The sequence below is a fragment of the Oxyura jamaicensis genome, chromosome 1 (assembly GCF_011077185.1).
Source record: "Oxyura jamaicensis isolate SHBP4307 breed ruddy duck chromosome 1, BPBGC_Ojam_1.0, whole genome shotgun sequence".
Lineage (NCBI taxonomy): Eukaryota > Metazoa > Chordata > Aves > Anseriformes > Anatidae > Oxyura > Oxyura jamaicensis.
Genome location: NC_048893.1, coordinates 98,232,106 through 98,238,553, shown reverse-complemented (window position 1 = coordinate 98,238,553; position 6,448 = coordinate 98,232,106). Strand labels below are relative to the sequence as shown.

At 38.4% G+C, this 6,448-nt stretch overlaps 1 long non-coding RNA gene across 1 annotated transcript; it reads left to right on the top strand.

Moving 5' to 3' along the window:
- Positions 1-936: 936 nt before the first annotated feature.
- On the top strand, positions 937-3,824 carry LOC118160557. Its single transcript, XR_004747567.1, has 2 exons — positions 937-1,400; positions 3,298-3,824. It is a non-coding gene; the product is annotated as an uncharacterized LOC118160557 (long non-coding RNA).
- Positions 3,825-6,448: the final 2,624 nt, after the last annotated feature.

Below are 6,448 nucleotides of genomic sequence, written 5' to 3'. Positions count from 1 at the left end.
TTCCATCTAATAAACTTGCAAAATTTCATTTCCACGGTCGCAATTTGTAGTTTCACTTATTTTGTAAACTCTCTCTACATAGCTGAGATTCATGAGCTAGTCAGGCAGTAGGACTTTCCTTCTCCAGAGAACCCAAAGTTCTGCATTCACACCCTGCACTGTTCAGCAAACAAACTCGAAGATAGCAGTTAGCTTGGCAAAGATTAAAGGTTACCATTTCAGATTTGGGTGTATGTTTCGCACGTGTTGTATGTGTATCTCCGAAGGGGTTTAGAACCACATTTCTGCTTCTAACCGTTAATCCTTTAAAACACTACCACCACCATTTACTCTTTCAGTAGCTATAACCTGTTTGGTTCTGTCAGCTAAGCAGAGCATCACGTCATGTTTCCTCACTGCACAACGCTCTGCATGATTTTTACTCAGTTAATTTCTTTTCCACTCGTTCATACAACAAGTGGGACAAAAGTGAATGCATGAGGGTGCGTGTCTGACGCTTTTTGCGATGGATAACACAGCATCTTAAACATTTTAGGTGCATCAAATCTAACTTGACACACTAACACAGCTTGCTTAACAACAGAAATCAGCAACTCAAGGACATTTCACTAGTGTAAAAAATATCTAAGACTTCTAAACGGTAAACTTGGCATTTCTGTGTGAATGATTTTTAGAAGCATATTCTCCATCCTTCATTTTCTTTCCCCCCCACTTTTAAACAAGCTTAGGAAAGCATGACTGCTTTATTATACTTTCTTCACTGCACGCATAGCTGAAGATAACACATCCTCCTGCCTAAACAGAATTCCTTTGGTAGCGACATCTTATTTCCATTTTTAAAAACATCACCTCTTTCAAAATCAGAATTTGAGTTTGTGATTTGATTGTTATGCCTTTTCATTTAATATTAAGCTCTTGAATTACTAAAAAGTCACAGAATATGGTGTCCATGTTACAGTAAGTGTTGCATGTTAAAGCAAGTGTTTAAAAACTAGCTTATTTTCTGACTTCAGACTGTAACTCTTCATGGGCCCCCTTTACCTGTGATGTGCCATTGGTAGACAACACTGGAGAGAGACGGAGACAGAGGCCAGCTCTGCTGAATCACTGCCAAAACTTCCATCAACTTTACCAAGGATGTGGATTAAGAGTACCCCAAATAGCTGTCAGAGCTGCCCTCCTCCCACTTCCAGCGAACTGTGGGGGCATGAACTGTCCAGAAAAAAATACTTATTTTAAATTAGATGGGGAATATAAACTTCTACTGACTGGTTCAAGAAACTCTGGTTGGAGAAGTCTTTGGTGTGCTGCTTGCCCTTTTTATCCTTGTTTCTCTGTCTTCTTGCCACATAAGAGAACTCTTCGTAACAGAAGCCTGACACCATTACAGCTGCTAAGAGGTTTGTGACATTTCTTTGTCTCTGCTGGACTGAGTTAGGAAAGCTTCAAGGTCATTTCAGCACAAACCTGATCTTCTCCCACTTGTCATTAGCAAGGATGATAATATGTTGTGACAGTGAAATGTCTGCTGCAAATGAAAAGTCCTTTATATATTTCTTGACAGTATGACATCACAAATATATGCCTACAATGAAATACATGACTGAATTTATGTAATAACCTAACTTTGCTGTGTATATTTGGATAAACTCCACAGATTTCAACAAAGTCATCAGAGGCAGGATTCCTAACAGAAATAACTACACCTGGGACAAAAGTTTCGTTTGCCTGTATTATTCTCTCATTTTGAAAGGAAAAATATATTTCATTATGATCATGCAAGTATCTGCTATTTATAATTCTTACATTTTAGGAAATAGTGATTTTTCCTGACTCAAAAGATTCTGCCTGACTGCGGTTGTTTTTATTCTAATTGTGCATTTGTCAGTAGTATCATCATACACTTTCATCAAGCAGTGGAGACACGCTTCTCTGATTTTTAGTCTAAAGAAATAGTGCATTTTTCCTTGTGAACCAAGATTACGCAAAAAGATAAGCGAAAAGCATGAAAACGTCTATGTAGTGAGCAAAGTCTGAGTTCCCAAGGTTTTTCCCTGTTCTCACTGCACCTCATTTTGATTTAAGACTTCTAAAGAAAGAAAGTCTGTTGCTATAAAATTATTTTTCTCCTTAAAAGCATAGATGGGAATTCAGACAGTTTTTCTGCCACTTTCTTACAGATCAATGGTTACCTCTCAGACTAGGTTTATTTAGTTACTCATTGGATGAAGTTGTCTCAATGGTGCAAATCTACATAAATTGACATGTCCTGTGATGACAAATACAAACAATGACAGTCCACAAGAAAAAAACTTAAAATCTTTTTCTACAGATGAATAAAAGGTTAATTCTGCCCAGCCTTTAGCTATCTGTATTTGAGCCATACATCTGGAATTTCTTCAAAGACAGTGGTGAGAACGAGGGACGCAATTGACCTTGACTTTGAGTAAACATCTAAAATAAATCAGACTAATCACACTCTGCTTCTCGCTAGCATCCAAACAGGCAATCAAGACATGTAGCTAACAGAATTAACTGATATATTTCAAGCTACTGAAAAGAAAGTCATTTCACTGAACCCTGGGAGTACAACTTTTATAGCACAGTAGTTGTACCGGTCACAGCTTGGGAAGACATCCAAACATCTTTCTATGCTTCTCAAAGCTAGGCACTCAAGCCTCTCCCATACAGTATTACTGTAATACCAAAAAACAGAGGACGTTGACATCAATATAGGAACATAGCCTGATAGCCTGAGTCCTTCCTAACAGGATGCAGGCAAAGGGTGGTGGGTGATAAATTGAATCTCTGCAAAAACAAACAAACAAACAAACAAACAAACACCTCAGAGTTGTTTCTTTGTCACTGAAAAGTTCACTGGTAATCCTAAACCGGCATGATTGTGATCTGACAGACGCATGCTCACGCGACAGGCACTATGCATGCCACATTTACTCAGTTTATCCTGTACTTTGTAAATCGGTTTGGATTTGCCAATGAAACTAAGCTCTCCAATAGCACTATCTTTCTTAACTACAATTTCCTTCCATACAGTAGTCTTGACACCGCTTTGACAAACAAACAAAAAAGAAAAAAGTATTTGGTGTCTTTGTTTCATCAATTTTTTGTTACCTCACAACATGTAGGTATATTAAAATATTAATATTAAAATAATCATAAAAGCACCTCTTGGGCAGCTCTATCACTGAACACTGTGGTTCACCTTCCCAGTACCACAAACTAATGAATATATACATATGTGTGCGTGTATTAAAGTCTCTCTTCCACTTTCCACAGGAGAGCCAACTAAAATGAGAAGGACAAAGGCTTTGAACATTTAATGGCCTAACACACAAAAACTACCTCCAGTTCCAGGATGCAAAGCTTGGCTGACAGTCAGGCTCTGCTGGATGAGGAAACCAGACATACCCTGCAGGCAGCATTTCCTTAGGCCCTGACCAAGGAACTACTTTCCCCTTGAAGGGCAAAGTATGTTTTTATGACCTTGCACACTAACATAAATACAGAACAACACATGCAATTTAAAAACTGAAATCCCTATCAGAACATAACACTTCACTGTCCATACTTCTTCCTCTGAGGAGACAATGGGAAAACAAACTGTATCTGACAGGTATGTAGTCAGTTTGCTTAATGTGTAAAGTCCTGCAATTGGGGAGTACAGCAACAACAGCAGTGCAAAGAAAGCCAGACAGATATTTCCAGCTTTTTCCCTGAAATGATGATCCAGAGGAAAAGGTTAGAAGAGGGAAAAACTGCTAGTAGTGAAAAGCATTAGAAAGTAGATAATTTTACCAAAAAAATAAAAAAGTATAACAATGCACTTTGACCTGCACTTAAAAATGAACTGAAGATTACATAGCTCTGGAAACTATAATATTTTCTTTAGAGATCATTTTAATATGAAAGAGGCTGTGTAAAAAGCAAAAGGAGAAAAAGCCAAAACAACCTCACCAGTATACATCCAGAAGTAGCCTTAAAGAAAACTTCAGAATTGGAACACTAAGATTTTAACAGATTTTCTCTTGTATTTTTGTTGCAATTGGGTGATGATTCAGAAGTTTGTTTTTGCTTCTCCCAAACTAGATTTATCCCCAAATTACAATTTATTAAATATACTTAGTTCTGTAAGAGGCTCAAAGGACCAAAGACAACCCAGCCCTTAATGAGAAGGTTTCAGTACTTTTGCTTAACTTCTAATTTCATATTAAGGAATAAATTGCCAATTCCAAGCAATGATAATTAAAGGACCCACAACATTAATTGAGAAAAAAAGACAGGCAAGTGAACCGTGTTCTACCGAACAGACCTGAAAGCAGAGCGTCATTGCTGCAGTTGTAAATGCACCAAAGTCTGGCAAGGCATCCAGCAATCCAGCGGATTGTGTTTCTTTCCTTTTTTTTTTTTTTTTCTTTTTTTTTTTTTTTGGATTGCTTTCCTGGAGTCTGTGTTACAGATGTAGAGTTATTTCCCGGTCAACAACAAATACTTGATGATGAAAGCTTCCAACAGAGATCACTTTTAACCAACAGCTGATTTTTTGACTAAAATTTGGTTTCTGGTCTACCTATTCCCCAGCAAATACCACAAGTCCCTACAGGGAGCATGCACACACTACCCAAACTTTGGATTTTCAGTGGACGCATAGAACACCTTTTCTCCATGGCATCCCTGCAGCATATTTGTGGAATGCCAGCTCTGGCACACGGTTGTCCCACCCTGCCCCACCCTTTCCCGGTGGTGAGCTCCATCACAGGGAGAAAAAGAAGTCTCAGCCCCTTCTGAGACATTTAACACCAGCCAGCAAACTTCATGCTCTTTCCGGGCTTAATCACTGCAAACTCCTAATCCCCCCGGGCTTGGCAGACTACCTAGAAACTAAATGTTACTGCCTCCCATAAGGCTGAGCTGATCAGACAGGCACTACAACGCTGATGAGACCAGTATAATGCAGTGCTTGCAAAGAGATTCCTCTTCCAGGTAAAATAATTTTATTTTTGCTGATAATGGTGAGGTCACAGTAAACAGTGCAAAATTGCCGTTCAATACCCCTTTTTCTTTCCACGTTTTATTTCAGTGTTACTGCGCTACCATTTCAGTAGCACAGTTCCTGTAATATTGGACACATCATTATCACAATATTTTAAGCCTGCATTAAACACACAAAAGGCCTGTTGATGCCAAAAGCAAGAAACGTTACTTTAGTTCCAAGATACCAACTCAAAAGGATAAAAACAGTATCTAATGAAATAACCAGATATTTTTGAAGAGGGACCCATGCTTATTTTCTACTGTACTTATAATGGGGATGAGAACTTTGCTTACGGTGTGAAGATATCACACAATACATATAATAGATCGGTAGAGACTCGTCAGCCTTTGGGTAGTTAATGGCATTTCAGTTTTGCAAGGCAAAAGCATTCCTGTAACAAAGTGTCAGCTATGAGATATTACATGAAGGAATATGACACGGCAGAAGTGACATGGCTGCTGGGGATTATGGCACAGCAATGAGTGTCCTGTTTGACTCAGCTGCTTTTAATCAGAAATAAGTTTGTCTGACATGCCTGTGAATTCATAATTTATAAAGTTAAAATGGAAAAAAAAAGTCAGTTGCTTCTTCAGGGGGGCAGTCTGAATCTTTCCCAGAGGTGCATTTCTTATTCAGCGGAGTGCTGTAAAGCAGCCGGTCTCTAGCAGCTTCCAGACAATAGACTCTAGTTACTTTATCCTTCCCTTTATTCAGTTTTTTAAAAAAATGCTCTATATAAATGCTGCTGCTCATTATCATGAGGCTGATAGCTATTTTAAAAACAAACAGAAAACACATCTTACAGATTTATTTAAAATATAAAACGTAAGTATTAAAGACATCTCAGTGAGTACCACTAAAGCAGAACGAACAATGTTAATCAACTCCACAATTCCAGAGCCAACTTTTTTTTTTTTCTTTTTCCTTTTTTTATTAAACCTTCAGTTGAGTGAGGGTTGGAATTTAGAAAACGTGAATGTACCTGAAGAAACACCTTCATTTGCGACAAGCTTCTCATTCGTAGAATTAAGCAGGGAGCCCACGCAAGTGCCATCCAGATTTGCACTGCTAGAATATATTACGAAAACAAACTGATTTAGAAAGTCCATATTTCTACTTAGATAGCAAGCGTATCAGGTTTTCCTGACCGTGCAGTGTATCAGAAAGCACAACACCACCAAAAGAAAATGAACGAAATCTGCCAGGGTGGTTGTAAGTCATGCAAGCATAAGGCCTGACGGATGTGAGAGAGACTCTTTGCCATGACCCTTAGACCTGTTGCCTCCATCACTGATGTGAGTAGCTGTATTCTGTCCTAAGATAAATGATTGTCACTGATAAGATGGAATAAATAAACAATCAGCTACCTGATTGAAATTCGGTCTATTTTTTCCG